Here is a 14,473-nt window from a genome sequence, read left to right on the forward strand (position 1 = left end):
CCACCCACATATAAATACAATTGTAAAAACGACTACACAACTTAGGAAAATGAGACCTTCCCCTTTGCCTGAGAAGTAAGCATATGAAATATTAATTAATTGGTGTTTGCTAATTTGTATTAGTTTGTTTAGCTAGCCACCAAAACAAATGACCTGTAATTAAAATAACTGGGACGTTTTTCAAACCAAGTATAGAATATATAAAAATGCCAACTGTGTGTGGTCTCTTTTGACTCTAGTCATCAACACACCTTTTGTGGCTTTTCTCAAAATACCAGAAGAGGGAAAGGGGCAGTAAGATGCTCAAGAATCGACAGGGTATTCTGAAAGACTTAATGGTCTTACTCAACTTTCTCCAGTAGAAGCATTACGTGGCTTGATATCCGGTTGATTGTCTTTTTTTAGTCAGTGCTCGCCCCCAAACCTAGATTTTTTTTTCTATACATGAACATTGTAATTCAACAATAAAAAGACAAATAACCCAATTAAAATATGGGCAAAAGATCTGAACAGACATTGCTCCATAAACGATATATGAGTGGCCAGTAAGCACATAAAAAGGTGCTCAACATGGTTAGTCATCAGGGAAACGCACATCAATGCCACCTCAGACCCACTACGACGGCTATAACAAAACTTAGCCGACAGACAAATAACAAGGGTTGTTGAGGATGTGGAGAAACTGGAACCCTCACACAGTTTGGTGAGAATGTAAAATGGTGCAGCTACCTTGGAAAAGTTTGGCAGCTCCTCAAAAGTTAAACATATTTGTGCATACCCAAGAGAAATGAAAGCATATGCCCACATAAAAACATACACAAATGTTCATAGTAGCACTATTCACAATGGCCAAAAAAATGGAAACATCCTTAATATCCATCCACTGGTGAATGGATAAGCAAAACGTGCTGCCGTGGTACACTAATACAAGGGAATACTACCCAGCCATAAAAAAGAACAAAGTACTGATACGTGACACAGCACAGATAAACCTTGAAAATATTATGCTATGTTTAAGAAGCCAGTCCCCAAAAAACTACATTGTACTATTTCATTTCTATGAAATTTCCAGAATTGGGAAATCCACAGACAGAAAGTAAAAAGTGGTTGCCAAGGGGACAGGCAAAGGAGGAGGGAACAGGAGTAACTACTAAGGGGAACAGGATTTCATTTTGGGGTGATGAAAATGTTTTACATAGTGGTGATATTGCAAAACTTTGTGAATATACTACAAGCCATACTTTAAAAGGAAGAATTTTATAGTATGTAAAATATATCGATTTTTAGTTGTTCAATTACAGAAAGATTACATACACATGCAATATACACATAAATGTAATCTAATACATATGTATGTGTAATCTCTTTCATGAACATGTGGGGGTTTTTACTGAGATATACTTCACATACATGTAAAGAAAAGAATGAAAGAGCACGCACGGTGACTCAGAGCGACTGCCAAGCCCTGAAGCAGTGGATTTGGGGTGTGCCCGAGCCTGGCTCGCATCCCTCTCCGTTCGTGCTCACCTTCCACCCATCACTCCGCCACCACCCGCTACCTGGCCCAGGGTCCAGGGCCCACAGCAATTGCCCGGCTCTTCTGCAGGCGCCCAGAGCCAAGCTGCCCTCCCGCCCGAGGTGGGGCAGGCGCTGCAGGCCCGGCTCCCGCGTCGCCCGCGGGCCAGGACGGGGCACGGCAGCTCGGGCGGGCCCTGCCGCACGGCCGCTGCCCGCTCCCCCGGTCTCCCCGCGTCCCGGCCACAGGGTCCCGATCCGGGGCCCGCCCCACCTCCCTCCAGTACCTGGGATGTGCCCGAACCCGGGGCCGCGGCCAAAGCCGAGACTTCCCCTCCATTACCACCTGCCTCGGAGAGCGGCGGCGGCGGCTGGGTAGAGAGGGGACCCCGCCTCCTTAGACCCGACAGAGACACCTGGGGTGGGGGACGGATGGAGCATTCACCTAGTGCCACCGCCGCGGTGGTGGCGGCTGCCCCAGGCCAGCGGGTCCTTCCAGCCCGCGCGCCTCCTCGCGCCCTCGCAGCCCAGCGCTGACAGCCGGGGAGCCGGCGCCCGCGGCCCGCTGCCTCCTGTCTCCCCGCCCCGCCCTCGCGCGGACACCCAGCGCAGGCGCAGCGCCGCCGCCGGGGGAGGAGGGGGGCGGGGGTGCCCGGGAGGGAGCCAGCGGCTGGTGATGTGGCCGCGGGGGCGGCGACCTGGAGCGCGAGCGCCGCCCTCTCCCGGACCCTCGGCCACACCCTGAAAGACGCGGGCTGGGGACCCCACTGAGGAGAGGACGGGGGGCTTTCCAGGAGAGAGGGGTGTGGCCTGTTTTCGGGAACCCACTCCATCCCCACTGACCCACGTCCAGCCACATCACGAGTACTCCTCGGTCCGAACCCCCAAATCTATGACTCATCATTTATGTTCTACGGCCAAGGGTTAGCTGGGTTCCTTTTTCCTTCTCGCAGCCTGGAATTAAAACCAAGGCACTTGGAACTCCGTGCGTGCCTTCCCGCAGGGCAGCGCAGAAGGAGCCGTGCTTCAGCCAAGGTCGGAGAGGAGGGGACGGACCACTAAGGGGATGAGATTTAGGGCAGCTCCTTAGCACCTTCTCAGTGGGAGAGAGTTTCGTAGAAGCACAGTGCGTGGCCGCTATGGAAATGGGTGGGATACCAGATTTTTCAAGTTTGCCCACACGTGTTTTTAAATTTCGGTAAAAGTGAGTGGAAGTTTGCAATGCAAAACCAAGAACTCACTTGTTTTATTTAACAACTATCTATTGAGCACCTTTTGTATATGATTTGGGTAACGGGCTACGCCCTGGGCGTTATTTCAGTGAAAGAAAACAAAGATGTCAGTCCTTAGGCATTTATTCTAAGGGAGAGTAATTTTAAAGATTACACAGCTAGTGACACTCTTTTCCTTAAATCAAAGCTTCCACTGACTGTACACACCAGTGATTCAGTAGGAGCTTTTCAAGTGCTAAAGGACACCAGAGCGTCCATGTATCCAGATGTTTTTATTTTGCTTTGCAATCAAACTAAGTTTTGACCTTCACCTTCAGGGTGAAGGGTGCCTCTATGGTATCAGATATGACCATCTGCAGTCCTGCTTTTTCAATAGCCCATGCAGGGGGGTGATCTTCACCCCCTACACACCATAAGGAATGAAAGTATAATTGCAAGGAATATGGAAAGAGTGTTTTGACTGTATTTACAGTTGTTTTTGTTCTTACTGTTTTTAATTACGTATCACTCAGAAATAATTAGCTGCTCTTGAAAGTTCGCTCACAGTCAAGTTCCAACCAGATAAGTATTCCTCCACTGTGTCATGGAATCTTTCAGGATTTCTGCACATAACTTATATAGAAGAGGCCACCCTCTCCGGGTTTTGAAAATTCTACCACCGTTCTCTCTGAGAGAACTGATGGTTTCAACTGCCCTAAATTTCATTAGTTAGCCTGTGGCAGGCAACCTTCTGTTTACGCAAGTTGCTCTTCATTCTGTATGCTACAACATAGTGTGTAGTTTTTAGATAGCATAAGCTTCAAGTTAGAATCCAAATTTTAATTATATTTCAACTCTGAAAATAGCTCAAGGTGGCAGTGGATGAAAAGATACCCCCTCCTGAAAAATAAGGTCCTAATGTGTGCAAGCGACAACCACATTACTACATCATCTGCCTGACTGCTGGCGACTTAACATGTGAAGCAAGTGGCTTAGAATTGAGGATATGTAGTTAGTCACTGTTGTGATGAGTGCTAGAAAAAGCTTGGGAGTTAGGGACCTGTCTGCTCTACCCGGTAAGAAAGATCTCTTTGAGGAAGTGACATTTAATCTGAGCCTTGAAAAACAAAAAGGAGTAGGCCAGGTCGAAAAGGGAAGGGGGTGGGGAGGGTGCATTTGGAGCTGTGGAAGCTGCAGGGTTGAAGGCCCTTTGCTAGGAAGGGGTTCCACCTGTTAAAACCTTGGGAAGAGAGAGAGCGACTACGTGAGAAGGCTAGTCCTGCAGGCGAGGTGAAGAGGAGCCTTGAGGGCTGTGGATTTTGGACTTAATCCTAAAGCCAAAAGGAAACCACTGAAGAGCTGGAGAGGCTCCATCTGGACATGATCAGATTTGTGTTTGTAAAAGACATTTCTGGCTGCCGTGTGGAGAATGACTAAGAAGGAAGCAACAGAAGATGTGTGAAGACCAGTTTGGGGGCCCTGGAGATCAGGGGAAGATGGTGGCTCATAGAAACAGATCAGGGCAAAACTGTAAGAATTTGATCTTTGACTACACGTGGAAAGTGAGGGAGAGAAAAGTGACAAAAAAAAGGATGCCAGGTTTTTAGCTTGAGCTTGTAAAAGTAATGTAAATGGAGTCACCTTAAAATGCAGTCGGAGCTACCATAACCAGAGGAACTGCATTGCAGGTCTTCCTCCTCAAACCTTTGGAATGTTAAAGCTGGGCAACTAACCTTTGGACTGGACCTAAAGCAGTGTTGTCCTCCAAATGGCTGTGTATCATGACGAAGACTGAAAATTAAAGACGGTCTATAGAATTCGCATCACTATGTTAGCTTATCTGCACCTGTAGAAATTCCTTCCTTCTGTTCAGGTAATTATTCCCCTTTCCTTTCGCATAAATACCCCTTACCATCACTTCGTAATCAGAGCACTATTTGGGTTTATGCCTGAATAGGTACTTCTGGATCTCAAATAAATGCTGTTGCCTCTCACTTTGGTTTTTTTATTTTAAGTATGAATATATAGATAGATGTAAATACCATATGGTGATAGCTACTTATGAAAACAAGGAGTTGGAAAGTTTGGGGAAGGGGAGTGGTATAGAGAGGAGGGGAGACTGTTTTATATAGAATAATCCAGGAGGTCTTGCTGGTTTGAGCAGAAAGGAGCGAGGGAACAGCTGTGTTATCTGGGGAAGTACAGCGAGCACAAAGCTCCTGAGACAGACGTGTGTATATTGTGTTCAAGAGACAGCAAGAAGTTCTGTGTGGCTAGAGTGAAATGATCAGGAGAGAGTGGTAGCAGATACAGTCAGAGAAGTAGGAAGAGGCAAGTTATGAGGCTTGTAGGCTACTGTTCGGGCTTTGGCTTTCACTCTGAGTGAGGCAGGAGCCACTGAAAGGATCTGAGCAGAGGAATGGCCCGCTCTGGCTGAGGTTTCAGTGGGATCACCAGGGAGAACTGACTGAGGGGAGGAAGGCCAGTGGAGGCTTTCACAATGATCCCAGTGAGAGGGAGGGTGGTCACAGAGGAAGTGGTGAGAAGAGGCTGCACTCTGAATATTTTTGTTTGAGAGTAGAGCTGACAGGCAGGATTTGCTAATGGATTGAATGAGGGATGTGAGAGAAAGAGAGGAGTTAAGGAAAGCTCCAAAGTTTTGGCTCAAGTAATCAGAAGAATGGCACATTACCGTTTGCTGAAATGGGAAACACTATGAAAAGAAAGTCAGGAGACAGGTATGAGATCACCTATTGAGGGTTCACTGTTCTAAGCGCCTCTACTCTACTCTACTCTGTGTGAACTCATTCGGTCCTCACAACAACTCTCTAAGATGAATACTGTTGTTACTCCTTGATAGATGAGGAAATGGGGCATTACTCTACAATGTACCTCAAACCCCACAGCTGTCATCTGGGGATAATAATACTCCTGAGTTTATTTCAGGGAAGAAAGACAACTAAATAAACAATTATAGCAATATCTAGAATTATGGCAGGGAAAGTCTGAGCAGAAGCATCTCCAAAAGTTTGGGGGTAGGGAAGATGGGCAGGAGTCAGGGAAGACTTCTAAGAAGAAATGAGGTTAGGCTGAAATATAAAGGATCAGTAGCCAACCTAAAAGAAATTTTAGGAGGAGGAGTAGGAAAGGAAGGCAAGAACATTCCAGGTGAGGGGACTGCTTGTAGAAAAGTGAGAGGGAGAGAGAGAGAGAGAGAGAGAGAGAGAGAGAGAGAGGAGGGATTTTGAGGAACTGAAAGAATTTCAGTATGTTTATATCTATTTTAGGGAACCTGTTGATTGGTCCCTATTGAGAGTTTTCTTCCACAAACACAGGGTAATGTTTCAAGGGTTCCCTATTCTTGGTGTCTTTAGACTGTATCTTTGAGAAAGCAGAGGTCTGCTGTCCTTGAATACTCACCAAGTCTTTGTCGTTCCGCCACCATGCCCACGCGTTCCTGCATCTGGACTTCGGACTTGCTGTTCTCATTAACGGGGACACTCCATTCTCCCATAAACCTTCCCAGGTCTGCACCCACCAGGTGGACTCAAGGGTCTTTACAACAGCCAGTGAAGGGCATGATCGCAGCACTTTAAAAAGACTATAAGGGGGGGTGTGAGGGGTGAAAAAGATTAAGGGGAATAAGAGGTACAAGCTTCCAGTTATAAAATAAGTAAGCCACGGAGTTATAGTGTACAGCTCAGGGAATATAGCCAATAAGATTGTAGTAACTTTGCACAGTGACAGATGGTTACTAGATTTAACGTGGAGATCACATTGTAAAGTCTATAACCATGGAGTCACTAGTTTGTGCACCTGAAACTAATATAATATATGCCAACTGTACTTTAATAAAAATATATTTTTTTTTGAAATATACATCCTAAAGGTTTACTTATCAGCCCATGTACCTACCAGGTTGTCAGCAAGGGTCTTCACAACTCAGCTAGCTGAATGTTGTTAGCCCTGAGTGGATGCTCAATAACTTTCTCCCCTGAAATGAACAAACGGATAGACACATTTTAAGTGACTTTCCTTTACCTTTAGTGGTACTGCTACTAGCATTTTGATTTTTCTGTTCCAGCTCCACTCCCAGCAGAATCATTAATTTATTTTAGAATTTAATTGTATATGGCATTGTTCTGGCTTCTTGAACTGACTTTGTTGGATTTGGGCTGGGAGACAGGCTTTCTGCAGCAGTGGCATGTTGACGGCTGAGATATTTTTCAGGGACATCTGGGCATTGACTACTTGTCTGGGGCTGAGGATGTGGCCTTGCTGATGCTGTTTGGTCTAAGGACCAGACATGCCCAATACCTGTAACTATTCTCTTCAATGGATGCTCATATATATACATTAAAAAAAAAAAAGAAGAAGACTGTATGAAGCTGTTCATAGCAGCTTTCCCATGCTAGTCCAAAACTGGAAATAATCAAAAGTTCAATAGGAGAATGGAAAAGCTAATTTTGGTATGTTCATACAATAGAATACTACTCTGTAATAAAATGAAACAAATTATGGATATACTCAACAAAATGGAGGAATCTCACTAATGTTATGCTGAGAGAGAGAGGCCTGACAGAAACAATATACATACTATGTATGTCCATTTTCCATTGCTGCTCTAACAAATTACCACTTAGTGGCAAAAAAACTTAGTGGCTTAGAACAAATATTTGTTATATTACAGTTCTGTAGAAGTCCAATGTAAGTCTCACTGAACTAAAATTAAGGTGTCACCGGGGCTGAATTCCTTCTGAAGACGTTCAGGGAGAATCCTTTTCCAGATTCCAGAGGCCAACCACATTCTTTGGCTTGTGGCCTCCTTCCACTGTCTTCAAAGACCGCAGTGTCTGACCCTACTTCCATCCTCACCTCTCTGACTCTTTTACCTTGCTCTTGCACTTTTAAGAACCCTTGTGAGTACATTGGACCCACACATATGATACATTGTCTCCGTACTTTAAAATCATCTGGTTAACAACCTGAATTCTCTTTTGCCATGTAACCTAGGTATTCTTAATAAATATATTGAGGATAAGGGAAATCAGATTTCCAGTGGTGTGCTGCTAAACTGACTCTCTGGGGAGGGGAGGAAATAAAACACTTTGATTTGTAGCATTTGCCAACTGATTAGAGAAGACTGAGTGCAATTCATGATCTTGTGTTGAATCCTGGACTGGTGAAAAGCATAAAAGTGATAAAGGACATTAATGAGACAATTAAAATTTGAATACAAACAGTAGATTACATAATGGTACTATATTCATGTTAAATTTTCTGATTTTGTTCATTGTACTCATTGTATGTAAGAAAATATCCTTGTACTTAGGATTTATACACTGATAGTACTTAAGGGTAAACAGACGTGAAGACTACAATTTACTCTTGAATTATTAAAAAAAAAAAGATTGTGTGTGTGTGTGTGTGTGTGTGTGTGTGTGGTGCAGGCAGAGAGATAGAAAATGATGGTAAAGCAACATGTATCCATTTTTGGAGCTGGGCAAAAGGTAGACAAGAATTATACTACTGTTGCAACTTGTCTGTAAGTCCAAAATTATATCAAAATAAAGAGTGACCAAAAAGTTGAGCTGGGGGAACAGGGACATGGAAAGTTACGTTGGCAGCAGCCCACCAGCGCAGAGGGAAAAGCCATACAAAGATGTGCTAGTTCTGCTTTTGTTCTGTGTGGCCTCTTTTTTTCTAATACCTTTCTGGATTCTTGGCCGAATAAATCAGGAACTTAAAGCCAGTATATAGATGGTTTGTTTTGGCAGCTTCAAAGGAGACAGCTTTTGTGAAAATGAAAGCATTCATTTAGAAATAATAGAGACCTCTCTGCCCTGGATAGCGATTTGGGAGCCCTGTAACGATTTGTAATCAGAATGTGTAAACTTGCAAAATGTTCTTAACATGATATAGAAAAAAGAGGTCGTGTAGCATGAGAAAAAGGGAACAGTACGAACTGTACACAATTTACCAATATAAAACAAACAAACAAAAAGTGTTTTCTTCCAGTCTTCTTCCATGATTTAACTCCTGTATGTAGTCCCTCTTCGGATTGTTTCTATCAGATTGTATGCCTATCATTGTATAAAACAGTATCCTTAGAATGCTTAGTTATTGACCTAATTATGTATAAATATTCTAAATATTTTTGAGGAGATGCTGGTAACTTCATCCTAGACATTCTGTTTTATTAGAACAAGATCCTGCTCTTGTGAGAAGACCTGTGTTTCCAAGATCCTGGAGACATGACCCAGGTGATGAATTAAAAGGGTGTGAAAATCACTAAAATTGAATAAAAATGAAAAGAATACTGTTTATTAAAAGCTAATGAATTATGTGAAATAAAATGGCTCTCATCCCCCTCTCCATGTACATTTTCGCTCTTTATTGAAATACGATGGTGTTTCTTCTGATTCATTGATATTTAGCAGAATTTAACACAGATCTTATTTGTGCCATGTTAAGGATGGAACTTTGAGGAAGAAATGCTGCCTTGCATGCTCTGAAAAGTCAACCCTTAAAAAATTTTTTTTTCACATTCCAGCAGATAAAGCAGTGAGATCAAGGTAACTCCAGTTTAAGCCTTAAAATGTTACCTTGGAACTAATATTCCTCTTCAGAATACTAGTCTACTAGAAATAGAATCTGCTTCTCACACCCCTGAAAATTTTACATCACCTGAAAAATAAAGTAATTCTTTGACACAAACTTTTGACTTTATCCATAGGGTTAAAATAGATTAAGAGGTGAACCAAAATAAGTTATTTGCAATATAATTACACCATAATTTTCAGCATTAAGTATACATGTATACGTATCTCTAGAGATAACATAGTTTTGATTTGCAAAATTAGGTAATAGGTAATTGTTTCTAAGGTCCTGGGAGCCAGGTAATAGCAATTTGAAAAGTTACCAGCATAAATAATCAGTTTGGTTACTCTGCTGAAGATTGAAAAAAAAAAGAGCCTGAAAGAATAAAAATTACCTTTTAGGAAAACCTCAACATAATAAATCTCAAATACTATTGACTGTGGTAGACTTTGTGGATGCTTCCCTAATTTTCTTTACACCCTCCCCCAACCACTGCCCCTCTGTTTTCTGGATGGTACTGACCCACCCCTAGCTAGAGGGGTGGGCCCTGATTGGTCTAAACCAATCAGAATAATTTTACTCTCCTTGTCTCAGCTAGCCCAAAAGTAGGCCCATGATCCATGTTGGTTAGTTTAACATTTTTTGGTTGGCAATCTTGTTTCCAATTTCTTAGGGAAGTTTCATCGTAATATCTGTTAAAGAACAAAATTCAACCCAGTAAATTTGAAGATCTAATTGGCTTTATTAGGTGATTCATGAATCAGGCAGCATTCCATCTAGCAACTGGCACTCTGATGAGTGATACAAAATGGAAGGTTTTCATAGGCAGAAAGAGAATGGGACTAAGAAATTAAAAGAGAGGATTATTTCAGGCAAGGATACTTTCCCTTAGGGGAAGGCAGAGGATCTTAAGCAGCAGATTACCTTAAGAGTGCTGACCAGGAAATTCCAGACTGATGGGTTTAAAATTTCACTCCTGGAGAGGCTGAAACTGCAGTTAGGTTAGGTATTAAGTCTTGCTGGGGCTTAGCAAAAATGTCTCCATTTTAGGGCAGCTGGATGGCTCAATTGGTTAGAGCAGTGAGCTCTCAACAACAAGGTTGCCGATTCAATTCCCGGATGGGATGGTGGGATGCACCCCCTGCAACTAAAGATTGAAAACACCAACTGGACTTAGAGCTGAGCTGTGCCCTCCACAACTAGACTGAAGGACAACGACTTGGATGATGGGCCCTGGAGAAACACACTGTCCCCCAATATTCCACAATAAAATTAAAAAAAGAAATTGCCATTTAAAATTTAAGAAAAGCGTCTCCATTTTGGATCTGTTGTTTCTTTTTAACACACTGAATCGGCAATCAGGTGCTACTTCAGTTCTCTCATGATTAGAGCGTGTCTATATATTATAATAACTATGTAACCATAACTATAACATATATGCAAGTCAACAAGTTTCTTTCATTTACATGCCTTTTAAATACCTTAAAATTTAAAACTGTTCGTCTTCTTTTCATATCGTTTTCCTGCTGAACAAAATAGGTATTTTATCCTGTAGGATTTCCCACATTCTAGATTTAGCAGATTGCTTCCTTGAATAGTTTCACTTATCACTCTCTTCCTCATATTTCCTGTAAAGGGTAGAACTAGGGGCTTGATGTAGGAAAGGTTTTCCTTTCTTTCTTTTTAAAACAGGAAAACATATTAAGTGGTGCTGTGCGTGCCTTAATGCACTGGGAATACAAAATCTGGTTGGCCACACTTTTCGTGATGTCAGATGATTGGCAGAGCCAGGCTTTGTCAGCTTTGACTAGTGGGAATCTCTTGGAGTTAGTTCCAGATTCCTTTTGACATGACCCCAATAGTTTTTGAGGGCTCCCTTGCTGTCTGGCACCACAGATGTCCCCGGTTTTATTTCCGGACTCAGACTTGAAATCAGCCTGTTGTATCAGAATCTCCATTCCGTTTATTGAGGAAAGGTATTTAGCAGGCATGATCTAGATGCTTGTTATGATAAGTTGTTATCGCTTCTAGACTTTCCAGTGAACCAAGCTAGGGACTAAGTAGTTTTTCACAAACAGAAAAGGAAATCATGAACTTACACAGATACTACCAATTCAAATTTAAGATTCCAGGAGGGTTTTATTTGTATATTTTTTCTCTTAAAAAAAATCTGAGCTGCAAATGACATTAACATATTACTTATTTAATAATGTTTATCCAATAATATTCATGCAGCAGTTTCAAAATAACCATACCAATAGTGCTACTAAAAATTCAGATGATTGAAAATACACTTTAAGATTTTTCTTTGGTTGTGTGATTATGTCGTTGTCTTTGATATACATCTTGCTAAGAATATGCCATCCAAATAGTGTTTTAAAGTTACCTAAAATAATTATTTTCTGTGTTGTTATGCCACAAACTCGATATATAGTTAAATTCACTTATTTCAGTCCCTTTTCAGTTTTTTGGGAGAATTTTCTATCCTTTTGTTTTTAAGTATGTAAGATATCAGGTAGGTGCAAAAGTAATTGCAGTTTAAAGGGTTAAAAATAATTGCAAAAATCGCAATTACTTTTGTATCAACCTAATATTTATCTGACTCCAAAGTCAAACTATAAAACAAAGTACATTCAGAGAAGTCTAATATCCTTCCCTGCCCTGTTCCTTCCTTTCCCTTCTAGGTAGCTATTTTATTCATTTTGGCTTATACTCCACTGTTTCTTTTGAAAATGTAAACATGTTTGTGTATGGACGAGTATGTATGTACATACAAATATACAGGTATTTTCCTCACTTTATGACACAAAAGGCAGCAGACTATAAACACTGTTTTGCAATCTGCTTGTTCACTTATCAGTGTATCCAGAAGATCACTCCAAAGCAGGATATGGAGATTTTCCTCATTCCTTTTGACATTGCATAGTACTCCATTGTGTGTTTAATCAACCAGATCCCTACTGGTGGACATCTGGATTGTTTCAGTTTTTTACTATTAGGAATAGTCCCACAGTGTATATGTTATTTTGTATTTTTTCCCAAACCACTGTTAGGAATGTTTGGATAAAAAGGTAAATGCATATGTAATTTTTCTAGATAATGCCGAATCCTTTCCACAGCAACTCTACCATTTTGCATTCTCAATTTTAATATATGGCAGTGCCTGGTTCCCCGCAACTAGGTATGTTGGCAGTAGGTATGTTGTAATTGTTTATTATTGCCTATCTGATAGATGACAAATGGTTCTTCAGCGTCATTTCCTTTTGCAATTTTTTTAAATAGAAGAGAGCTCAGGCATCTCTTGTATTTCTATTTCTGTGAATTGTCTGTGCGTTTCTCTAGCCCATTTTTCCATGGAGTTACTGGTCTATTTCTTCTCAGTTTTTAGAAGCTTTTTTATGTTATGGGTATTAACTCTTTTCAGTAATATAAGTCAAACATCTTGTTTTCAAGATTGCCATTAACTTTTTACATTTCTTACATTGATTTTTCTTATGTATAAGTTGTTTTTGAATTTTTATGTAATCAAATTCACCAATCTTTTCCCTTACTGCTTCTTGATTTTGAATTATAGTTTAGAAAGCTTTTCCCATTCCCAAGCTATAAAGAAAACTTTCCTTCTATCAGTAGGCAAATAATATTTAAAGTGATGGTACTAGATAAGATTACTAAGAGTGTGAGTGTTGAAGGGAAGCAGAGTTTGCCACCCTCAAATATGCCTTTTTGGGGTTACAGATTATTATTATTTTTTATTACAAAGGTTCGGTTTTATGTTAGACTATAGGTCACATCCAATCTCATTGATAATGTGACCACATCTACAATCAAAATGTTCAAAAATAGAAAATTCTATACGTATACAATGTATAATATAATACAAATGTTTTTACTAGCCTTTAATTTCCAAAGCATACTCATTCACATTTCACTGACTGATAGTATGTGAACATTCTTTTAACAGTAGGACAGGACATCTATGTTATCCCGATTATATAAAAACAGATACAAAATTGTGTTAAGAGACTTCCTTGCCTAAAATTACAAGACTAAGTGTATGTGCATATATATTTTAAATCCCTTTTTTCCATTCCATCCTTTTGACTGAAATTTATTTATGTATCTGACCTGTTTCTTTATTCCCCTCTCTTGTGAAAGGCATTGCTACCCAGTCATCCAGGCCAAATCTCCACCTTCACCGTGCTCCACCTCTAATCATCAAGTGCTAACAAGACATCTTCCTAAATCTCTCTAGAATTGATCTCTTCTCTATTAGAGTTCCCTTTTGCAAATCCATTTCTTCTTAAGTCTGACATGTGAGATTTTAATTGCTGTGCGGCAGTTTTCTCTTCTTTAGTTAGTGGTGACAGCTGCAGGTCTGTTTGCTTTTGTAGTTCTTGTATCATGGTCGTAGTCTTATTGAAAGTAGCAAAGTAGCACAAATGAGGCTCTCAGTGTCTTTCTGCTTGACAGCAATTGGTTTAAAGCGCGCATGCAAAGTTTGATATTGAGACTTTATTGCTGGCAATTCCTTTAAGAGTGTAACTGGATTTTTCTCGCCTGCAGAATCAGGATGATTAGTCTTGATTTCATATTCCACTCTGTATTGAATGTAATCCAGATCAGAGTCAGCTTTCCAGAACATCAATTCCAGCTTATCAAATATCATCTCACACCCACTAGGATGGCATATATATATATATATATATATATATATATATATATATATATATATATTGCTTTTAAACCCAGAAAATAGTTAAGTGTTGGTGAAGATGTGGAGTAATTAGAACACTTATGCACTGCTAGTGGGCATATAAGATAGTACAGCCATTGAGGAAACCAGTATGGAGGTTCTTCAGAAATAATAATTACCATATATTCAGTAATCACACTTCTGGGTATAAATCAAAAAGAACTGAAAGCAGGATCTTGAAGGTATATTTGCACACCGATGTTATTACAGCATTATTCACGATAGCAGAGAGGTAAAAACAACCCAATATCCATCACGGATGAATGTATAAAGAAAATGTGGTATATGCATAGAATGGAACATTATTTAGTCTTAAAAAATAAGGGAATCCTATCATATGCTACAATAGGGATACATTTTGACAGCATTATACTAAGTGAAATACATCAGTCAT

At 40.6% G+C, this 14,473-nt stretch overlaps 1 protein-coding gene and 1 pseudogene across 2 annotated transcripts in view; both read right to left on the reverse strand.

Moving 5' to 3' along the window:
* SLC41A2 (solute carrier family 41 member 2) overlaps positions 1–2,115 on the reverse strand; it is a 105,915-nt gene extending 103,800 nt beyond the window's left edge. The window contains exon 1 of one of the 2 annotated variants that reach the window (XM_019728466.2): positions 1,961–2,115. The gene's annotated coding sequence lies outside the window, so the exon portion shown is untranslated. The other variant, XM_074326246.1, reaches the window with a different exon arrangement.
* Positions 2,116–13,450: 11,335 nt separating this feature from the next.
* Positions 13,451–13,992, reverse strand: LOC109445809 (SKA complex subunit 2; annotated as a pseudogene).
* Positions 13,993–14,473: the final 481 nt, after the last annotated feature.

The sequence above is a fragment of the Rhinolophus sinicus genome, linkage group LG02 (genome assembly GCF_036562045.2).
Source record: "Rhinolophus sinicus isolate RSC01 linkage group LG02, ASM3656204v1, whole genome shotgun sequence".
In the NCBI taxonomy this organism is placed as follows: domain Eukaryota; kingdom Metazoa; phylum Chordata; class Mammalia; order Chiroptera; family Rhinolophidae; genus Rhinolophus; species Rhinolophus sinicus.